Raw genomic sequence first — 14,279 nt, 5'->3', positions numbered from 1 at the left:
TTGTCCTGGTAATTGGTGAACAATTATATCTATGTCTAGGAATAAGCATACATGCCTGTGTACAGTCCATAAACTAGAATTCACAAAGATGTGGTGGAGACAGTAGCCTTCTATATAGAATACAGGTGCTAACTTTACCAAACTATTTTCACATGCTGCTTAGGTGGAGTTCCCTTGAGTTTCAAATGTAAGTCAATTTTCTATCAGTACTGATCTATGTATAATATTTAAGAGTGGATGACTGATTTGGATGAAGTAAAATTAAGATGGCAAACTTTCTCTTAATTAGAGACTGCCTTAAGGACAAAACATTCAAGTTACTTTTATTTTTATTCAAATGTTTTATTGTTAAAGTACCTATTCATTTGTGTTTTTGAAAAATAAGTGACATTAGACTTCCCCCTTTTCCTGGTTATTCCTTTGCATTTATTTATTTATTTATTTACTCACGCATTTATTTATTTGTTTGTTTGTTTGTTTGTTTATTTATTTACTTATTTTTTGATTTAACTTTTAACATTCATTTTCACAAAAATTTGAGTTCCAAATTTTCTCCTCTTTTGTCCCCTCCCCCACCCCAAAACACCAAGCATTCTAATTGCCCCTATCACCAATCTGCTCTCTCTTCTATCATCCCTCTCTGCCCTTGTTTCCATCTTCTCTTTTGTCCTGTAGGGCCAAATAACTTTCTATATGCCTTTACCTGTATTTCTTGTTTCCTAATGGCAAGAACAGTACTCAACAGTTGTTCTTAAAACTTTGAGTTCCAACTTCCTTACCTCCCTCCCTCCCCACCCCTTCCCTTTGGAAGGCAAGCAATTCAATATAGGCCATATCTGTGTAGTTTTGCAAATGACTTCCATAATACTCCTGTTGTCTAAGACTAACTATATATCCCTCCATCCTATATTGTCCCCCATTACTTCTATTCTCTCTTTTGATCCTGTCCCTCCCCATGAGTATTTACCTCAAATTGCTCCCTCCTCCCCATGCTGTCCCTTCCATCATCCCTCCCACCCTGCTTATCCCGTTATCCCCCACTTTCCTGTATTGTAAGATAGGTTTTCATACCAAAATGAGTATGCATTTCATTCCTTCCTTTAGTGGGATGTGATGAAAGTAAGCTTCATGTTTTTCTCTCACCTCCCCTTATTTCCTCCACTAAAAAGTCTTTTGCTTGCCTCTTTATTGAGAGATAATTTGCCCCATTCCATTTCTCCCTTTCTCCTCCCAGTATATTTCTCTCTTACTGCTTGATTTCATTTTTTTAAGATATGATCCCATCCTCTTCAATTCACTCTATGCACTCTGTCTCAATGTGTGTGTGCATGTGCGTGTGCGTGTGTGTGTGTGTGTAATCTCACCCAGTACCCAGATAATGAAAAGTTTCAAGAGTTACAAATATTGTCTTTCCATGTAGAAATGTTAACAGAAATGTAAACAGTTAAAGTAAACAACTTTAGTAAGTCCCTTATGACTTCTCTTTGCTGTTTACCTTTCATGCTTCTGTTCATTCTTGTGTTTGAAAGTCAAATTTTCTTTTCAGCTCCAGTCTTTTCATCAAGAATGCTTGAAAGTCCTCTATTTCATTGAAAGACCATTTTTTCCCCTGAAGTATTATACTCAGTTTTGCTGGGTAGGTGATTCTTGGTTTTAGTCCTAGTTCCTTTGACTTCTGGAATATCCTATTCCACGCCCTTCGATCCCTTGATGTAGAAGCTGCTAGATCTTGTGTTATCCTGATTGTATTTCCACAATACTTGAATTGTTTCTTTCTAGCTGCTTGCAATATTTTCTCCTTGACCTGAGAACTCTGGGATTTGACCACAATGTTCCTAGGAGTTTCTCTTTTTGGATCTCTTTCAGGAGGGGGTCTGTGGATTCCTTGAATACGTATTTTACCCTCTGGTTCTAAAATCTCAGGGCAGTTTTCTTTGATAATTTCATGAAAGATGATGTCTAGGCTCTTTTTTTGATCATGGCTTTCGGGTAGGCCCAAAATTTTTAAATTGTCTCTCCTGGATCTGTTTTCCAGGTCAGTTATTTTTGCAATGAAATATTTCACATTATCTTCCATTTTTTTCATTCTGTTGGTTTTGTTTTGTGATTTCTTGGTTTCTCATAAAGGCATTGGCCTCCATCTGTTCCATTCTAATTTTGAAAGAACTTTTTCTTCAGTGAGCTTTTGAACCTCCTTTTCCATTTGGCTAATTCTGCTTTTGAAAGCATTCTTCTCCTCATTGGCTTTTTGACACTCTTTTGCCAGTTGAGTTAGCCTATTTTTCAAGGTGTTATTTTCTTCAGCATTTTTTGGGTCTCCTTTAGCAGGGTGTTCATCTGCTTTTCATGCTTTTCTTGCATCTTTCTCATTTCTCTTCCCACTTTTTCCTCCACCTCTCTAACTTGATTTTCAAAATCCCTTTTGAGCTCTTCCATGGCCTAAGCACATTTAGTGGGCTGGGAAAGAGAAGCCTTGACTTCTGTGTCTTTCCCTGATGGTAAGCATTGTTTTTCTTCATCAGAAACAAAGGGAGGAAGTACCTGTTCACCAAGAAAGTAACCTTCTATAGTCTTATTTTTTTTCCCTTTTCTGGGCATTTTCCCAGGCAGTGACTTGACTTCTGAGTATTCTCTTCACACCCACTTTGCCTCCAGATCCGCCCAGCCAGTGCTTGGGATCTGAGATTCAAATGCTGCTCCCAGCATCAGGGCTTTGGCGGGAGTGGGGCTGCTATTCAGTGTGAGATTAAGTTCAGCTGCTCAGGTGGGAGCAGGGCCCCCTCATTGGCTCAATTCCCTCAGGGGGTTTATGAGGAGACTTTCAACAATGGATCCAGGCTCCTGCCTCTTTGGGAAGCCCCTGTCTGCTGCCACCCCTGCTGCTGCCTCCCGAGGGGGCCTGAGCCACGGGGACACCCCACTCCCCTCTCGGCCACCCGAAAAGACTCTCTCACCAATCCTTGTCACCTGTGGGTGGAGGGACCTTTATGGCCCCTGGAGATTCCATCCCTGAAGCCCGCTCAGATCTGCTCTTCTTGGTGCCATGAGGCCAAGGCAGGGCTGGGCTCTGCTCCGAGTCCAGGCTGCGACTAACCTTTTGCGAGAGGTTTTCAGGGTTCTCTGGAACAGAAATCTCCTCTGCTCAGTTGTTCTGTGCCTTCTGCTGCTCCAGAATTTGTTGGGGGTTCTTCTTTTTTTTTTTTTTCCATTAAACTTTTAACATTTATTTTCACACATTTTTGGGTTACAAATTTTCCCCCCTTTCCCCCCCCCCCCACCCCAGACCCAAGCTTTCTAATTGCCCCTGTGACCTATCTTCTCTCTCCTCTATCCTCCCTCCCTGCCCTTGTCTCTGTCTTCTCTTTTGTCCTGTAGGGCCGGATAGCTTTCTTGACCCCTTAACCTGTATTTTTTGTTACCCGGTGGTAATAACATTACATTTGGTCCTAACACTTTGAGTTCCAACTTCTTTGGCTCCCTCCTTCTCTACTCCTTCCCCTTGGAAGACAGGCAGTTCAATATAGGCCATATCTGTTTAGTTTTGCAAATGATTTCCATACTAGTTGTGTTGTATAGGACTAACTATATTTCCCTCCATCCTATCCTGTCCCCCATTACTTCTATTTTCTTATGGTCCTTTCCCTCCCCATGAGTGTCGACCTCGTATTGCATTCTCCTCCCCATGCCCTCCCCTCTATCCTCCCCCCCATCCTGCTTGAGCCCCTGTCCCCCACTCTCCTGTATTATGAGATAGGTTTTCCTATCAAAATGAGTGTGCATTATATTCTTTCCTTTAGTGGAATGTGATGAGAGTAGACCTCATGTTTTTCTCTTGCCTCCCCTCTTTATCCCACCACTAATAAGTCTTTTGCTTATCTCTTTTATGAGAGATAATTTGCCCCATATAACTTCTCCCTTTCTCCTCCCAATATTTCTCTCTCACTGCTTGATTTCATTTTTTTTTTAGTATGTGATCCCATCCTCTTCAATTCACTCTGTGCACTCTGTCTCTATGTATGTGTGCGTGTGTGCATGTGTGTGTGTGTGTGTGTGTGTGTGTGTGTGTGTGTACTCCCACCCAGTGCCCAGATACTGAAATGTTTCAAGAGTTATAAATATTGTCTTTCCATGTAGGAATGTAAACAGTTCAACTTTTGTAAGTCCCTTATGATTTCTCTTTGCTGTTCGCCTTTTCATGGTTCTCTTCATTCTTGTGTTAGAAAGTCAAATTTTCTTTCCAGTTCTGGTCTTTTCATCAGGAAAATTTGAAAGTCTTCTATTTCATTGAAAGACCATTTTTTTTTTCCTGAAGTATTATACTCAGTTTTGCTGGGTAGGTGATTCTTGGCTTCAGTCCTATTTCCTTTGACTTCTGGAATATCCTATTTCATTCCCTTCTGTCCCTCAATGTAGAAGGTGCCAGATCTTGTACTATCCTGATTGTATTTCCACAATACTTGAATTGTTTCTTTCTAGCTGCTTGCAATATTTTCTCTTTCTCCTGGGAATTCTGGAATTTGGCCACAATGCTCCTAGGAGTTTCTCTTTTTGGATCTCTTTCATGCGGTGTTCTGTGGATTCCTTGAATATTTATTTTGCCTTCTGGTTCTAGAATCTCAGGGCAGTTTTCCTTGATAATTTCATGGAAGATGATGTCTAGGGTCTTCTTTTGATCATGGTTTTCAGGTAGTCCCAGGATTTTTACATTGTCTCTCCTGATTCTATTTTCCAGGTCAGTTGTTTTTCCAATAAGATATTTCACCTTATCTTCCATTTTTCGAATCTGCGCGGTATGTTCTGAGATATCTGTCTTTCTCGAAAAGTCCAAAGCGTCCACCTGTATCATTCTAGATTTGAAAGATCTATTTTCCTCAGTAAGCTTTTGAATCTCCTTTTCCATTTGGTTAATTCTGCTTTTGAAAGCATTCTTCTCCTCATTGGCCCCTTGCACCTCCCTTGCCAGCTGAGTTAGGCTAATTCTCAAGGTGCCAGTTTCTTCAAGATTTTTTTGGTTCTCCTTTAGCAGGGAGCTGATCTGTTTTTCATGCTTCTCCCTCATCCCTCTCATTTCCCTTTCCAGTTTTTCCTCCACCTCTCTAACTTGATTTTCAAAATTCCTCTTGAGCTCTTCCATGGCCCGAGCCCATTGGGTGGGCTGGGACACATAATCCTCGGTTTCTGTGTCTTTGCCTGATGGCAAGCCTTGTTCCTCCCCATCAGAAAGGAAGGGAGGAAGTGTCTTTTCTCCAATAAAGTACCCTTCAATAGTTTTATTTCTTTTCCCTTTTCTTGGCATATTCTCCACCTAGTGGCCTGAACTCTGAATGTTCTCCTCACACCCACCTCGCCTCCTACTCCTCCCAGCCAGCGTTTGGGAGGACTGAGATTCAAATGCTGCTTCCCGCCTTAGGGCTTTTGACGGGTGCAGGGCTGTTATTCAGTGTTAAATTAAGTTCAGGTGGTCAGGGGCAGGGCCGCCTCTCTGGCTCAATTCCCTCAGGTGGTTTATGCACAGACCTTCCACAATGGATCCAGGCTCCCGCCGGGGGTGGCCCGAGCCATGGGGGCACCTCACTCCCCTCTCAACCCGCCAAAGAGACTCTCTCACCTACCCCTGTCAGTCACCTGTTGGTGGGGGGGGCCCGTGCCGCTGCTGAAGATCCCGCCTCCAGAGCCCTCTTAGAATTGTGCCTCTCAGAGCCAAGGCCGCCGCCGCCGCAGGTCCGGGCTGGGCGCTGCGTCTGCAGCGCGACGGACCTTTTGCGAGAGGTTTGCAGGTCCCTCTGTGGGTGGGGGGACCCGCGTGGCCGCTGGAGATCCGGTCTTGCAGCCCTCTCGGATCTTCTTCCCACGTTGTCTCTGCCGCGGTAGGGCTGCTCTCTGCTTCTCGCCCTGGCGCCCAGTCCTCAGCGCGAAGGACCCCCGCGAGAGGTTTGCAGGTCTCTCCCGAACAGAAATCTCCCTCACTCCAATATTCCGTGGTCTCTGGGTGCAGAATTCGCCCTGGGTTAGTCCCCTCTGCCGTTCTGTGTTTTGTGGATTCGGAGCTATGTGCATGTGCGTCTTTCTACTTCGCCATCTTGGCTCCGCCCTGGGGGGTTCTTCTTTACAGATATTTTATGGGCTGTGGGTTCGAAGCTAGCGTATGTGTGTCTTTCTATTCCGCCATCTTGGCTCCTCCCCCCTTGATTTTCTTGATCAGCAAAAGTAGTGGAAGACACAAGACCAGAACCTGAATTGCCTAACCCCTTACCATATGTTCTTTCCATTAGACCAGTAAGGAAGAACACTAAGAATCAGATAAATATAAGCTTAGCATTAAGTGGAAAGAACTTTTGACCTGGGTGGAGTGTGGCATTCAAGAATTATAAGATGCTGGCCTCAAGCATTTAACAATATGGTTATATAAGATATAACCGCAAAGCAATGGGTTCACAATTAAGTTGATAGCACATTTCTGATCAGGTTTCCCTGAGCACAAATATTATAAAGCTGAAAAATATTTCTATTAACATTTCCTGGTCAATCACTCAGTTTATAGTTTTTATAATCTTTTTTCTTACGATGCTAAATGATCCCTAATATAACCTTTGTTCTAGCAATAGTATAGACATCCTAATTTATGGTATTAAACTGTGGACATGTTTTTAGTGGCAATTATGCAATACAAGCTATATTGGTAAGATTATTTAAGAAGAAATGAGTGGGTGGAAATTATTAAGAGGATTCCACAAAAGAAGTAATTAAGCTGGATCTTAGTTCACATAAATGTGCAAAAATTACAACTTGAGGTCACATATGGAGAAGGGGATGATTAATTTTTGAATGGATGAATTTGTGTACGTCTAATCTAACATATCTAATTTGTGAGTATCCAATTAAGACAATGCTTGCACAAAGTAGAAATTTAATAAATGTTAATTAATGAGATGTCTCCTATTAGACAAATCTCATTCAAACAAATAAGGAAGATTCTGTATTTCTTATACGTATTTGCACCTTCATAGAACCGTATATATAGTTACAATTGTCAACAAATCTTTGTTAAATTGAACCAGAAGACTATATTCAATAGATAAAAAACTGATCTTTATATCTAAACAAATTTTATTTTTCTGCAACATTTTGACTCTAGTAAAATTTGCTATGTATTCTGTATATATTTATTCAAATTCACTTTCTTTACATGTTCTTTCTTCTTCACTTGATAGCTCTGGAATTTGGCAACGATATTTCTTGGGGTTTTGAGTTTGGGATCCCTTTCGGGAGGGGAACGGTGGATTCTTTCAATGACTATTTTGCCCTCTGAGTCTAGTACTTCTGGGCAGTTTTCCTTGATGATTTCCTAGAAGATATTGTCCAGACTCTTTTCCTCATCATGGGTTTCTGGCAGGCCAATGATTCTTAAATTTTCTCTCCTGGATCTATTTTCCAGGTCAGTTGTTTTTCCAATTAAATATTTTACGTTTTCTTCTATCTTTTCATTCTTTAGATTTTGTTTGACTGATTTTTGTTGCCTCATTGAGTCATTAGTTTCTACTTGCCCAATTCTAATTTTCATCGTAGTGTTTTCTTCAGTTAACTTTTGCATCTCCTTTTCCATCTGACCAATTTTTCCCTTTAAGGAGCTATTTTCTCCATTTAATTTTTGTACTTCTTTTTCCATTCGATCAATTTTCCCAGTTAGGTTTTGTGTTTCCTTTTCCATTTGATCAATTTTCCCAATTAGGTTTTGGGTTTCCTTTTCCATTTGATTAACTCTTCCTTTTAGGGAATTATTCTCTCCAGTTAATTTTTGAACTTCCTTTTCCATTTGTTCAATTTTCCTTTTCAGAGTGATGTTCTCATCAGTGAATTCTTTTTTTATAATTTTAAAATCATTGGCCAGTTTTTCTTTTATTTCCTTCTTCAGCTGTTCCAGGTAATCTAGTTGAGCTTGCGAGAAATTCATAGTCCCTTCTGAGGTTTCAGATGGAAGTACAGTCTCAGCTCTGACCTGTTTGGTGTTTGTGTTTTGGTCCTTATCCCCATAGAAAGATTCTATGGTTTTTTCACTTTTCGTCTGCTTTTTCTGATTCACGATGTTGGCTGAGTGTTGTAGCTTCTGGTTCTTTCAGTCAGAAGGTAGAGATCTTTGTGTTGAGCTGATGTGTGTCGAGGCTAAAAGCAGGTTTTTGCTTTTTGTTTCCCAGATCAACCCTGGGGTTAGCTTGTTAGGTGTGTGGGAGGGGTGGTCTGGTCTCAGGAGATCTCCTCAGCTGACCTGAGGCAAAGGCAAGGTCAGGGGATGGTGATCCCAGCTTCCCTATTGTCTTCCCTTTTCCCCTGAAGGGCTGGGGCACGCCTAGATGCTAATGCGTGTTTCCGCCCCTCCTGGGGCTCGTCTCCCTGCGCGGAGGCTTGCCTGGATCTCAGTGCAAATTTTCTCTGCCCTGGGTCGTCTGTCCTTCCAGATCGCCTCCGCCACAGTAGGAAGAATTCCCCTTTGCTATTTTTCTAGCCTCTGGTATTATGAGACTATTTGCCCCCTTTTGCTGTTCCCACTAATCCAGGATTTATCTGGGGAAATATTTTATGGTTCTTTCACGGTCATCAGGGGGGGGAGAGAGCATTTACTGATCACTCCGCCATCCTGGCTCCCGGAAGTTCAAGTAGGTGACTTACCGAAGTTTAGTCTTCAGGCTGAAGGTTTCAAGGGCTGCTGCGCTGATATCTGATGCTCAGCAGCTCTCCCCGGCTCGGTTTGGCTTGTCTCCTGCTCCACTGGTTTCTCCCGCCACTCTCGGGCTTCTCAGGTCCCTTCTGCCCTGCTGCGCTGACCACGCTGCGCTGTGCGCTGGGGGCTTACCCCCGTGGAACAGATCCTTCCCGTGGACCTTCCAATCTAACCTGGGCTCCGAATCTGTCAATGTCTGTCACCCACTGGATTCCACACCTCCAAAGTTTGGTCAGATTTTCCTTTCAGAGATATCCAGAGGAGTTTGTCCAGGAGCTTAGGTGAGTTGTTGCTTTCACTCCGCCATCTTCGATGGTTGTTATTCTTAAAACAGGCCTACATATTCTTTCTTGCCTGAGTAAATCCTACATTGTACCAGCCTAGTGCCTCAAGGATAGGACAAGTCTGACAGTATTGGACAACACTGAATTTAACGAAAAGGCAGTTTAATGATCTTGGAAAGTGGTATCATGATTATAACACCAGTGAATGATGACCCTTACAGTCTAGGAAATATTTGTAGTCAAAGTAAAATAGAGTCAAAGGTTAAGGGTATGTCCATTTAAGGTAGCAAAGTAGTCAGACAGAAGAGTGGAAATAGAATTCAAGAGTCAGAGTCAAGATACCAATAATATCTCTGTGAAATTAAGGAAAAAAGTTGAACAAAGGAGAATTTTGAAGCAGTGTAAAGAGAGAAGGGAAAATGGTTCAGCTAAGTTATATAAGAAGAGCCACAATGTTTTAAGCTAGTATCTCATAGATAAGCCTCCTAGAGGGGAGGAAAGGAAGGAAACAAGGGAAAGAAGGAAGAAGAAAGGAAAAAGGATGGAAGGAGAGAAGGACATATTGTTTTTACTCTATGCCAAGCACCGTGCTAATCTTTTATAAATATCATGTCATTTGTTATTACAACCCTAGGAGGTAGGTTTTTATAGTGGAGAAAACTGAGATAAACAGAGGTTAAGTGAGTTTCCAAGAGCAAATATGTGTCTGAAGTTGGATTTATATTCAGATCTTCCTGATTTGTGGTCCTTCTCTTTATATACTGTTCTATGTAGCTGTCAAATTAATCGAGTTGGATATCTCTCTGTAATGGTTACATCTCAAGTTGCCCATGCAGTTCTTATTGTTCTGTTTGGCTCTAGAATCTAGAACCAGAGATGAATGGAAGTAACTATGAGACAAATATTGGCTTGATGTTAGAGAGGAAAAAAGCAAACTGCCTAACAAAGTGATTCTATCTAAAATCAGAATAGATAGCTTTGAAAGGTGATGTGTTCCTCTTTATAAGAGGTATTTAAGCAGAGGTTGGATGCAATTATTATCATATTTTCTCTTTGTAATACTGTTGGAAGGTAATATTATTTTCAATATCTATTTTAGAGATAAGAAAACCGAGAAAGAGGACAAGTGAATTGTGCAGTCACACAAATGCTAAGTTTCTGAGGTTGGATTTTAACTAACTTCCTCTTGATCTCAATTCTAGAAGCACATCCAAAATATCACCCAACTGTTTCGAGTACAGAGAGTGTCCTGATAGTTAGTATAGTAAACTATTAGAACTTATAACTGCAATAAGAATTTTGAAACCTTCTTATAATAAACCTCTAATGGATAAGGCCATTAACCTAAAATGTATGAACCTTACAGTGTCAAATGAGATGCATATTTTGTGTACTCAATAAATACATTGTTTGTGATTCACATTAGTTATGGATAACAAAAGAGAACTTATTAAAACTGGCAACTGGAATGGTTAGTTTGTAGAAAAGGGGAATCTCTGCCATATATTACTTGAGCAGAAATGTCCTTTCAGTGAGTCTGAAGTATATTATTAATACAGAGCTAGAAAAATTGAGGAAGTTTCTTCAAGATTCAGTAAATATGAATTAAAAAAATCATGATTTTTATCTTTCTAATATATAAGATGCATAGGCAACTATAATTTTATCCATCTCTCTGGGTTTGTGAAATCATCACCTTGATATTTCAGAGGTGATTAATTTTTTTTCCACTATAAGTTAGCTTCTTAGTTAAACAAGTTCCCTCATGTCAATATAAATCTAAATAACATGATATCTGTGATTTATTTAAATATGACAGATAATACTCTGGAGTTTGCTCTGGCCCTCAGTGTTTTTTTTTTTTTTTTCAATAAAGAGAAAATACTGTGATAATATGTTACAAAATTGTCCACTCATAATTAAATGTTTGCTGGTTTGTGTCACAGCATCTTCAACCTTGTACATGATTAACATGATAATATATAAAAATAATAAATCAAAGAAATAACTTCTCAGAAAAACTCATTGCCCATGGAAAAATCAATTTATCTATATACATGAATTCATTTGATTTCATATTTCTTAATGTATTTTGCTATTACTTTCATCTAAATATAAATGGCATGCTATTGGCTACAATTGCTTGATTCATAGAAACTGGTCTGTGGAAGGAGGTAGTACCTTATTACCTCAAATAAAATTTAGATTTTCAGGAAAAAATTTTGGCCAAGTCATATTGATGAATATGGATGGATTTATTGGGATGTGGGATATCTATTATAGAAAAAGGGCTTGCCAATGTCCAGCTTATTAACTGTCTCTCTTTGTATGCATGAGTGTGTGTGTGTGTGTGTGTGTGTGTGTGTGTATCTGTCTAGTATTATGGGGTAATCAGTTTAGAACTTCAAGGGATGTCATTTGTTCTAATGACATGATGTTGTGATGACATCAGCTCTAATGACATCAGTTGTGAAATTGGGACCCAAGGAGATTAAGTGCCTTTCCTACAGTCATGTAAATAGATATTAACAATGACGGGCAAGATCTGAACCCAAATCTTTTCATTATGGTTAACTATTTCTGTTTTATTGTGCTGACTTCTACAAGGGTATGCAAAATAAGAGAGAGCAAATAAAAGAATATATGTACATATATATATTATATATATATATATATATACATCTTAAAAACACTAATTTATTTTTATTAAAATCATTTAATTTACTTGATTTATTATTGAGTTCACAAATTTTTCATATGTATTCTTTGATTCTTCCTGAAACTACGGTTTTATTATGAAGGATATTAAGTCTAACTTTGTGTAGCAGTTCATGTTTTTCCCATTCTGGTTTTTATTACACTCCATAAGTTTCTGATGGGGTTGGAATCTGATGAGTTCCAAGGCCACTGAAGAATCTTTATCTTCAGCCCTTGTATAAATTTCTTAACCTTTCATGATGTGTTTCTTGGTGGATTGGAATGTTGAAGTATTATGTATCCAAATGATAGTGTACATAATTTTAGAACAAGTATGCTTCTCAGTATATCAGTAATTTTTTTTTTTTTCAGAATTTACCATTGCTTTAATTGGCATAAAGTTGCCAGGTCCATTGGAAGTAAGGAAAAACAAACAAATATTTTTGTATGTATTTCATAAAGTTTAGTAAAATATCCATTATCTCTGTTTCTCCACTGTATTGCTTCTCACAAGAGTTTTATTATAACTCTGAATTTTAAAGTAAGTTCAAGTAATAAAAATTTCCTTTTTCCAAGCTTCAGCAATATAATCTTTGCATTTGTTTGGATTTTGTGCCCATTAGATGCATTTTTTTTCAAAGAAATGATTGATCAGATTATCTACTTATCTACTATCTTTCTATCCAATATCTATCTCTAATGCATCTAATACATATAATCTACTGACCCAGCTATCTATTTGGTCTTCCCACTCTCTTCAAGCTTCAAAAAGCCTTTGTCACATATAGAGATAAATAATTATCTTTCCAGATGAAAGTCCGCGCTTGTTTATTGAGAATTAATTCACTCTGTTCACTGCATTTGTTGGTGAGTTATTGATATTTTATTTGCTTTTTTTTTAACTACAGTGTTCTTTGAGCCTAAATGTAACTGATCTTATTCAATATGCACTTGAATTAAACTCAAATTCTTGACTTCCTCTATTGCTTGTTTAAGTGTAATTTTTAAGAGCAAGAACTTTTGTATTTCCTTGGGGACAATATCCATTTTTTAAAATTCACCAAATTAAAAACACAAGAAAAGAGCAACTAAAATAGTATGGCATGAAATCTAATGCCTACCTGATAGAGAATCATTTGAAGATGAAGAAGACAGCTTGATCTGGTTTTATCCAATTAAGATAAAACTTCAGATTCAGTCTAACATCAGTAGAAGCAGCCACCTTGTCACTAATGTCAAAAAGTAAATATTATTGATATTATTAGTTGTCCTGAGTAATTCACACATCACTATACCTTGTATAAACTTTTCCTCTTCTTTTCCAGATACAGAAAATGAGTCCCAAAGAGGTGAAATTCTTTTACTGTCCTTAAAAATATCATACACTAAATGCATCGTATTGGAATTATTTAAAAAAGCATTTTTGGGTATTTTGTTAAGCATGGTCTTTTTACCTATGGTTATGTCAATTTTGGTGGATAAGCCACTGAGTATACCAACACATCATATACAATGTGAAACCTTCTTTCATGAGATGATTGATACCATCTGTAGAGCAGACATTTGCCTGGGGATATTCTAAATAATAAATCAAGCATTTCTACAAAAAAACCCACCATATTATAATGAACTTGCATTGAACTTTTAAATCTTGTGGTCTTTATATAAAAAATTTTATGCTGCCCATTATTCATCCAATCTTTTAAACTACTTTTAAGGTGTATCACTACCTCCTTTAATATGTATTTATTAAAATGTATTTTGCATTTCATCTTATTTACATACAAAAAAGAAATATAAGTACCTGTTTGTCATAAGACTTTTAAGAAACCATTTGCAGGAGACAAATAAATACATAAAAAGATAAATAACACCTGTGAGAAACAATCATTACACTTTACACTGAATAATGAGCAAATTGTTTTCAAATGCTTCTTAATGATGTATAGATTTTTCTTTTACTTTTGAGAATATTAATATTCTTTGACTAATTCTCCATTGGGCAATAGCTTTAGATCTCATATCTCATATTGAATGTTCTATATATCCTGACTACCAAACCCTTATTAAATACACAATTTCCTCTCTCATTCAAAATTATTTGCTTATTTTACAATTTGCATTGATTTTGTACCTGCCAAAATATTTCAATTTCACATAATGTAAATTATGTAACTATCTGTTTTAATCATTTTTATATACCCTCATACTCACACATACCCTGGCTATAGCTATGCTATTTTCATTTGTTTTTCATATTTGGATTATGCAACTATTTAAAACAGATTTAGCTTATGTTGTCATATGTTATCCTATGTCATTTCTGCCAAACTATTTTCCAGTTTTCATAACAGTTTTTGTCAAATATGGAGTACTTTTTCAAACAGTTTGTGCATTTTTTCTTTTTAATTGCATTATAAAACTCAACTGTTCTGAATTTTGATTACTCTGTTTAATCCATTGATATATTTTTTCTGCTTTCTCTCCTTTTGTTATGCTATAGCAATTCAATACTTTCCCCCATAATTTGTTTTTATTTCTATTTTATTCTTCCAAATATATACATATATATAGTTACTATT

Source organism: Notamacropus eugenii, chromosome 7 (genome assembly GCF_028372415.1).
Source record: "Notamacropus eugenii isolate mMacEug1 chromosome 7, mMacEug1.pri_v2, whole genome shotgun sequence".
Classification (NCBI taxonomy): Eukaryota; Metazoa; Chordata; class Mammalia; order Diprotodontia; family Macropodidae; genus Notamacropus; species Notamacropus eugenii.
The sequence above is the reverse complement of the archived record's forward strand: the minus strand, read 5'-3'. Positions refer to the sequence as shown.